This window comes from Callospermophilus lateralis, chromosome 17, assembly GCF_048772815.1.
Source record: "Callospermophilus lateralis isolate mCalLat2 chromosome 17, mCalLat2.hap1, whole genome shotgun sequence".
Classification (NCBI taxonomy): Eukaryota; Metazoa; Chordata; class Mammalia; order Rodentia; family Sciuridae; genus Callospermophilus; species Callospermophilus lateralis.
In genome coordinates, this window is record NC_135321.1 from 48353150 (window position 1) to 48361792 (window position 8643).

At 48.2% G+C, this 8643-nt stretch overlaps 1 pseudogene; it reads right to left on the reverse strand.

Moving 5' to 3' along the window:
- Window positions 1-3017: 3017 nt before the first annotated feature.
- On the reverse strand, window positions 3018-8386 carry LOC143382647 (elongation factor 1-alpha 1 pseudogene; annotated as a pseudogene).
- Between the last annotated feature and the right edge of the window lie 257 nt (window positions 8387-8643).

An 8643-nucleotide genomic window follows, 5' to 3' on the forward strand; every position in this document is an offset into this window, starting at 1 on the left:
CCCTGTATACTCAGGTAAATATTGATGAAAAAGTTGAGACTACATTAAATGCTTTGGAAGCTACTGTTATTAATATTGGAAATGAATGTGCCACTCTCAAATTTAAGCAAAGCCTTAAATGTCATGCTTAAGTCTGCAATACTACAGCCAGGTATAATGGCTCCCAGTGGGATTTGGAAAAGGTAAAAAATCAATTACTGGGCATTTGGCACGATATTAATAACAGCCTGGATCTTATGGAGTTACATCATAACATCCAGGACATCCAGAAAAGCAGGAACAACTTCATAAATCCTGCATCTCTGGCTGAACAAATACTTCATGATCTAAAAGGCTTTAATCTTGGAAATGTATTGAAGACTTCTACATGGTATGCTTTTGGAATTATGTGCTGGCTACTAATTCTCTTTTGTGTTATGATAATAGGTTGTCGTACCCTCAGAAATGAAATCTGGGAACGTCAAGTAACATATCACCTCACATCACTTGGGCTTAAAAAACAAAAAGCAAGAGATGTTGGAAGCCATGAATGAACTGTGGGCATGTCTGGGCCTTCTCTAAGAGAAGGTGAGGCCCTCAGAGAACCTCAGAGAACCCTTGGTTATATTACGGATCTGAGACTGCTCCATTGCCCTACCGAAGTCCTGCTCAAAGAGAATTCTGTGATACTGCAGAATTTATTGGCCCAGACAGTGCTAGGCTGAAACACAACTCCCTGGAGGTGGAAAGAGATACCAGTGCCCCACCTAGCCTTGTGGTGCCACTTGCCTGGAGGAGGGAAAATACTCCACAAGTGAGAAGTCCCCAATCAGGCCAGCTTCCCAGAAGCTTCTTGTTTACATTGAAGAACTGTCCTTACTATAAATTTCTTTGGTGTGTTTCACTATAAATAAAAGCAGTCATGGGCTTTTCCCCTTTTGTTAGGATAAGACTCATCAGGTCTCTTCTACCTGTCAAGCCCTTGCTTTAAACATATTTTTCTGTGCTTTTGTTTTATTTCTCGATATTTTCAGACTTTTATTTCCAGCCAGCCCACACCTGTGAAGGTAACCTATTCTCCCAACTTGCAGTCTGCAGGTGAGAGGAGAGCATCTCACAGTTCTGAGGGCTGTGAATTTTATAGGGGTCAGCAGGGTGTTCATCACTCAGCAAGCAAAGATTGCATGAGCTTGTGTCCTTTTTCCTTGGGCACACTCGACTGCTCTTTGCAAACAGCCCCTGAGTTCCAGTTCTAGCCCTTGTTATCTACAGAACACATTCAAGTTCCATGGCTTAATTCAGACTCCAGTTCTTCAATACCAGGGGCACAGTACAGAACTATGGAGCAGGTTTGGGTGGGTACCAGGCCTAAGGAGGGGACAGTGTGCCTGTTGCATCGGAAAGTGAAAGCCTTGCTGATGAATGACCTGGCCCAAAGAAGCCTTTCACAAGCAGGTGCTGGGAACCTCCAAGGAGCATTGGGCGAAGAAGCTGAAAGAGGTGCCGCCTGCCTGCAGGATGCTTCTTGGCCTGGTCTCTTCTGCTGGCTACCTCAATGGTAGAGCTCCCCCCCACACTCCCAAGAACTCCTGCTGATCCTGGAGCCCCATGTCACTAACATTTCTTCAGGGCTATACCACTGAGTGCTTTAATGTGCATTCTTTAGATTTAGCCCTTACTAAACCATTCACAGGCTTGGAAATAGGAGCAGCAATGCATGTTAGGGGTAGAACTCAAATTTTCAGCACTCACTCCTAAAAACATTTCCCTTAACTTGGATATTGTCTACTAGAGACAAGTCCCTTTGCAAAACTAAAAAGGATAGATTTACATTTGTTCTTTCACTTGCTTGGCTTTATTTCCCAAATTTTCACATGGTACTGGTACTACTCCTTTTTCTAAAAGTAGCAACCAAAGTCATTGAGTCTATTCAGGCATTGGCTAGCCTGAAGTGGTCATCCAGCCACCATGAGTCTATTCAGGCATTGGCTAGCCTAAAGTGGTCATCCACCCACCATGGTCAGATGAATCCAGAATTTTCTAGGACAGGCTTATGTTGATCCCCTTTATGAGGTTATTATTCTTGCTGCCAGATTGCACCTAACCTCTTGGTGGCACCAAGTGACATGCTATTCTGTACTCTTTCCTAATCTTTGGTCCCATCATGCCTGAATTAAGGCAGTGGTCCAGACTGGCCAGAGCATTAGTAGAAGTCTATTACTGTCATCCATCTAGCAGAACTATTGAGTAACAAATTGCAGGTCAGGGTTTGTTAATAGGAGATTTCAATCTTTTTGTCTTCTCTATTACAAATAAAAAAGAACAGAAAAGCAACAATTATTGCACGGTTACTGTGCCACCATTCAATTTATCTTTATGACAACCTTGTAAAGTAGGTAGCCTTGTCTGGATCTTATTGATGAGGAAACTGAGGCTAGGTGAGGCTGAATAACCAGTCCAGTACTGCACAGCTGGCCAGGGCCAGGACTAGGTCCAGCTCACCAGTGTGAGGAGTGACTTCTGTGCATGTTTGTCACTGGGCTATAGGACGGATGCTCATACTTTGTCTTAGTCTTCCACGTCACCCTGGGGAAGGTGGTATAGTCACTTTCTAGGGCTGCCATCACAGAGTATCAAAATCTGGACAGCTTAAAACAACAGAAACATTATCATCTCATAGTTCTATGGGCCAGATGAAACCAAGGTATGGACTAGATCATGTTCCCTCTGAAGGCTCTAGGGTGGATTCCTCTGCCTCTTCCAGCTCCAGGTGTCAGCTCTAATCCTCGGCTTCCTTGGCTCATGGCCACATCACTCTAGTCCCCTGGCCATCTTTCCATGTGTGTCTTACATCATCTTCCCTCAGTATGGGCTGAGCCCAAATTTCTTTTTTCTCATTAAACTTTTTGTTTTAATGGGTCTCAAAATTCTGTGACAGATTTTTGGTCATGTTGTTTCCATTTAAAAGTACTGATTTTAAAAACTAATAACTTAAAAACTGCCACACACAAAAAACCAAAATGGTCCTTCTGAAGGTTTTATGATGCATTGTTATCATTAACCTGTCTTTTACTATTAAGCTTAAATGGCCAGTTGAGACAAACAGTTCTGAGACCGTTCTTCCACCACTGATTAAGACTGGGGTGGCAGCTATTAGGGGTAGCCTTCTGAGCTTTCTGGGCAGACTTGGTGACCTTGCCAGCTCCAGCAGCCTTCTTGTCCACTGCTTTGATGACACCCACAGCAACTGTCTGCCTCATATCACGAACAGCAAAACGACCCAGAGGAGGATAGTCAGAGACGCTCTCAACACACGTGGGCTTTCCTGGAACCATATCAATGATGGCAGCATCACCAGATTTCAAGAATTTAGGGCCATCTTTCAGCTTCTTACCAGAACGGCAATCAATCTTTTCTTTCAGCTCTGCAAACTTGCAAGCAATGTGAGCCGTGTGACAATCCAGTACAGGAGGATAGCCTGTACTGATTTGGCCTGGATGGTTCAGGATAATCACCTGAGCAGTGAAATCAGCTGCTTCCATTGGTGGGTCATTTTTGCTGTCACCAGCAACATTGCACATCAAACATCTTTGACAGACACATTCTTGACATTGAAGCCCACATTGTCTCCAGGAAGAGCTTCACTCAGAGCTTCATGGTGCATTTCAACAGACTTTACTTCAGTTGTGACATTGACTGGAGCAAAGGTGACCACCATGCCAGGCTTGAGAACACCAGTCTCCACTCGGCCCACAGGGACAGTACCAATACCACCAATTTTGTAGACATCCCGGAGGGGCAGACACAAAGGCTTGTCAGTTGGACGAGTTGGTGGCAGGATGCAATCTAAAGCTTCAAGCAATGTGGTTCCACTGGCACTGCCGTCTTTACAGGTGACTTTCCATCTCTTGAACCAAGGCATATTAGCACTTGGCTCCAACATGTTATCACCATTCCTACTAGAAATTGGCCAAATGCTACTGTGTCAGAGTCGTAGCCAATTTTCTTAAAGTAGGTGACTTCCTTGATGATTTCCTCATATCTCTTCTGACTGTAGGGTGGCTCAGTGGAATCCATTCTGTTAACACCAACGATTAGTTGTTTCACAACCAGTGTGTAGGCCAGAAGGGCCTGCTCACGGGTCTGCCCATTCTTGGAGATACCAGCTTCAAATTCACCAATGCCAGCAGCAACAATCAGGACAGCACAGTCAGCCTGAGATGTGCCTGTATTCATGTTTTTGATAAAGTCTGTGTCCTGGGGCATTAATGATAATCACATAATACATGCTGGTCTCAAATTTCCACAGGGAGATGTCAATGGTGATACCACACTCACGTTCAGCTTTCAGTTTATCCAAGACCCAGCCAGGCATACTTGAAGGAGCCTTTTCCCATCTCAGCAGCTTCTCAAATTTTTCAATGGTTCTTTTGTCCATCCCATCACTTTTGTAGATCAGATGGCCAGTAGTGGTAGACTTGCCTGAATCTACGTGTCCAATGGCAACGATGTTGATGTATTTTCCTTTCCCATTTTGGCTTCGATTTAGCGGTGGTTTTCACGACACCTGTGTTCTGGCGGCAAACCCGTTGCGAAAAAGAAAAAGCCCTAATTTCTTTATAAAAAAACACCAGCCCTTTGGATGAAGGGAAGCCATAATGTCCTTGGTTACACCTGTAAAGACCCTGTTTTCAAATAAGGGCACTGGGATGTCATGGGTTTAGGACTCCAGCACATCTTTTTAGGAGGATAGTTCAACCCTTAACAGAGGGTATTATGCCCACTCAACAGAGGAGGCAACTGAGGCCCAGAGAAGGTAAGTGACTTGCCAGCCATGAAGATCATAAGTGAAAACATCAGGTCCAGCTACGGTCTATGCTCTTGCATCCTGGGAGTTGCTGGGTGAAGCTGCTTAGGGAAGGTTCCAAGGTGGCAGTGGTGTCCTCTGTACCTGGGTTCTACTGCTCTGGAGGTCTTTATGAATAGAGTGTTTGGATATGTGGACATAAATCTCCCAGCTTATCTGGAGTGATGTGGGGGCTTTCTACACTATCCATTTGTCTCTCCCTTGACTCGACCTGATTCAGTGGGATCACATGGTGGCACCCACATGGCCTCCAGACATTATCCAACACAGAGCAAATCTCAAATACCAAATGCTTTGTGTCAATGCTCATTTATCAGAAGCCAAGCTGTGGTGGGAATCTGTGCATTTGGTAGTCAGGCGATCTTCCTCCAGCCAGGGGAAGGTGTGCCTGATCTGTGTTCAGGAAATTGACTAGCATGGCCTGTAGAGACCTTGGGATCTGTTGTGGCTGGAGACATGGTGTCAAGTCTCTGCCTTTTACACAGCTGCGTTTCCTTCTTTTGATTTAGCTACAAAACCATTTACCACAACTTAGAGCAGAGCATCAGAGCAGCTGACGCAGTGGAGGACCTGAGGTGGTGTTGCACCAATCATGGGCCAGACATAGGCATGAACTGGCTGCAGTTTGAGGTAAGAAGGAGACTCTAGGAGCCCATGGAGGGTGGAGCCTTCCAGAGTGCTAGCGGCCCTAGAAGAGACAGGCAGCTTCTCCATCCCTGGAATGGCACAGTGGGATGAACCATGCTGTGGTGGCCTTGGGCACAGCTGGGATTTCATCCTGCACCGGTGGCACAGGACACTGTGAGAAGTTCCCTTGGGTTTCTCAGAGGTGCCCGCTAACAGCTGGACAGGGTAACAGAGGGAGGAATATCCGACAGGCTGTCTCTCTGGAAGGTGTGTCTTGGCCTGGCTTGTCTATGGCTCCCAGCTAGAAACCAGCACCTGTGTGTACCTTATGTACACATTTGCCATTGGTACTGAATCGTGCCTGACTTTTTGTTCTTGTTGTTTCCTTTTCATAAGGAAAAGCAAGTCTCTGTTTTATATCTAACTCATGGATTTCCTACTCCCCTGCTCATGTCTTCAGTACACACAACCTTGTTCCCCACCCCAACTCCTCACTACACAGCACAGCATCTGATGCAGCTTTTTGTGATGGTTGTTAACCATGGGCTCTTCTTTTCAAAATTGCTTGATGCAGATTCTATTGGCTCTTGGAAACCACCAATGTGCTCTAGAAGACCTTCCTGTAGGACTTTCCCAAAGACCTCTGTGCCATGCTTTATACCAGTCACCAGTGGAATCCATCAGCAGATCACCTGTTTCCTAAGGTGGACACCAGCTTCCACCTCCACCCCCACCACACTGCAGAGTGGAATGAGGTGGGAGCAGGCAGGGACAGGTTCCAAAGCAGGCAGAGACAGGTTCCAAAGTGACTCCTTCAAGCACCTTGAACTCTGTGGTGAGACTAAAGCTCCAGGCTAGGCCACGCCTGATGAGTGACTAGCCCAGCCCCTCTGAGCTCCTCTGTCCTGGCAGCCACGGGGCAGGCTGGAATTATCCCAGTTTGCAGAAAAGGAAACAAATCTAGATGCTCCCAAGAGTTTCCGTGATTCACTCAAGGCTCCATGAGAAAAACCTGGATTAAGACCTAGGTCCTGAGGGCAAGCCTCTTCTTGTCACACTCCAGAGTGGGGATGAAGAGAAGTGGGCAAGAGGATAGAATGCTTAAAATCTTGTATAAATTACTTCTATCTGAGAGGCCCTTTCTTATAGCACCCCCCGAGCCCATTAATGCACTGGCTCCTCATGTTGCACCCGAACACTTTTGTTCTGCCCAAACTCTGGGACTCAGCTTCCCCAGGAAGACAGATGACTTCCTTCCCAGTTGGAGGGTTAGGGCAAGGGACAAGTGCACAGATGCTCAGAAGGCAATTACTATCATGATTTTGGGGGACACCTAGGCCAGAGGCAGGCACCTTCTGCCATCTTTAGATGTCCTTCCCACAGTCTCCATGTTGGACCACCAACTCCTCTTGGCTCCTCCTTCCTCCATCTCCCATAATCATTGTGTTGAATCACTGCTGCCACCAACCCTCCTTGGGGATCCCCAGAACCCCTCATCTGACTTCAGGGCAAGTGTCAGTGAGTCCTGGGCCTTCCTCTGAGAAAGAACTCCACCAGGGTACCAGGGAGCTATTTCATCATCCCTCTCCCTGCCCTTTCTCCCTGCCAAAATGCGACCTGGCCCAGTGACCAGCCAGCCATCTGGCTCTGCCACAGCTAGGTCTTCAGGGGTCCCTGCAGACAAATGACAGGGCTGCGTCTACAACACTGCCTTCGCTCCCAGGCCTGAGTGTGGCACATGCAAGGCCTCTCTCTACCTGGCCTGGTGTTCCCTGGGCAACCTCAGGTTTCTTGTCCAACAGTGGCCTTTGCAATAGCTTCCATTTTTTTTTTTTTTTTTTGTTATTAATGGGGTGGGTCCAGTGACTAAGGACCCTGGGGCCAGGCCTAGAGGGGACCTGCTTACAGCCAGTGGTGACAGATGATGGAGGCTGAGAAGGGCCCTGTGAACACCTACCTGACCCATCTCATGGGAATGCTGTACTCTTCCTCACTCCTGGTTTGCCCCCCCTCCAGGAACCCATCCTTCTCAGATGGGTTCTGAGACTCATCCTGGGCTGAGACTCATCTTCTTTTGGCTCCAGTGTTCCTAGAACAAAACAGAAACGAAGCAATGAGATAAGTCTGGGCCCATCCGGTGAATCCGGATTAAGTTTCCTCTTCAGATTCTTTGGGAGAAGCGTTAGGAAAAGAAGGAAGGAAGGAACAAAGGAACTAAAAGGTAGCTTAACTCTTTTGAGAAAGGTTACCTAACACCAACTGTCAGTGGGCGGACACTGGAACGACTGGTCCTGCCGCACCCACCAGGAGATTGTGAGACCCCCTTGCAGCCGTTGGACTAACGGATGGATGTGCGCGTGCGAGCCTCCTTCTGGCCTTGCTGCACCACGCGGCACGCAGCACACAGAACCGGTACCTGAGAGGGGGTTGGGGGCGGGGGCGGGGGCGGGGGCGGGGCCGGTGGCAAGGTTGGAGCCGGAGCCCCCAGGGAAAGAGAAGGAGGGTGAGGTCCATCCAAGGTGAGGCTTTGCGTTGGGCCTGATGTTCTGCCCGGCCCCGCCGCCTTGGCCTCACTAGCTGCTTTACCAGAGTCAGCTTCAGTACCTCCTGGTTAGGGAACCCCTGTGCATGGCATTTTGAGTCTCTCATGACCCCATGCATGGCATTTCGGGTCTCTGATGATGCAAGATGCTATCATGACCATTTTCAAGTGCCTCCATTCAGCTGTCTTCAAGAAATGGCCCCTGGACATGTTCAGGCCTGCCAGGCAGGCATCCCCACCAGATCCCGGGAGCATCGTTTGCGGGCACCAGTGACCACAGCCATGGGAGGAGGTGCTTGTTCAGCTTTTGACACGTTGTACTGTGGTGGCAGGTGGCTGGGCCTAACCGGGTCTGGAAGCTCTGGCTCCATAAGCTATGCAAAGGAGGGGTGGGGATGGGGGTGTACTCTGCGGTGCAGGGCCGCAGAGCATTTCCAGTCAAGGAGGCCCAAATCCAGAGCAGCTGGGGGCTCAGTGGGAATGCTGGGGGCAGGTCACCTGGGATGTCAGCATACTTGGGACGGGAGCAGGTAGTGGACACATAAGAGTTCACTGGAGCACTGGGGAAAGCACCTGGGATCTCAAAGGGTTGGAAATTAGTACCAGGGCTCTTGTGAGGTGGGAGTGG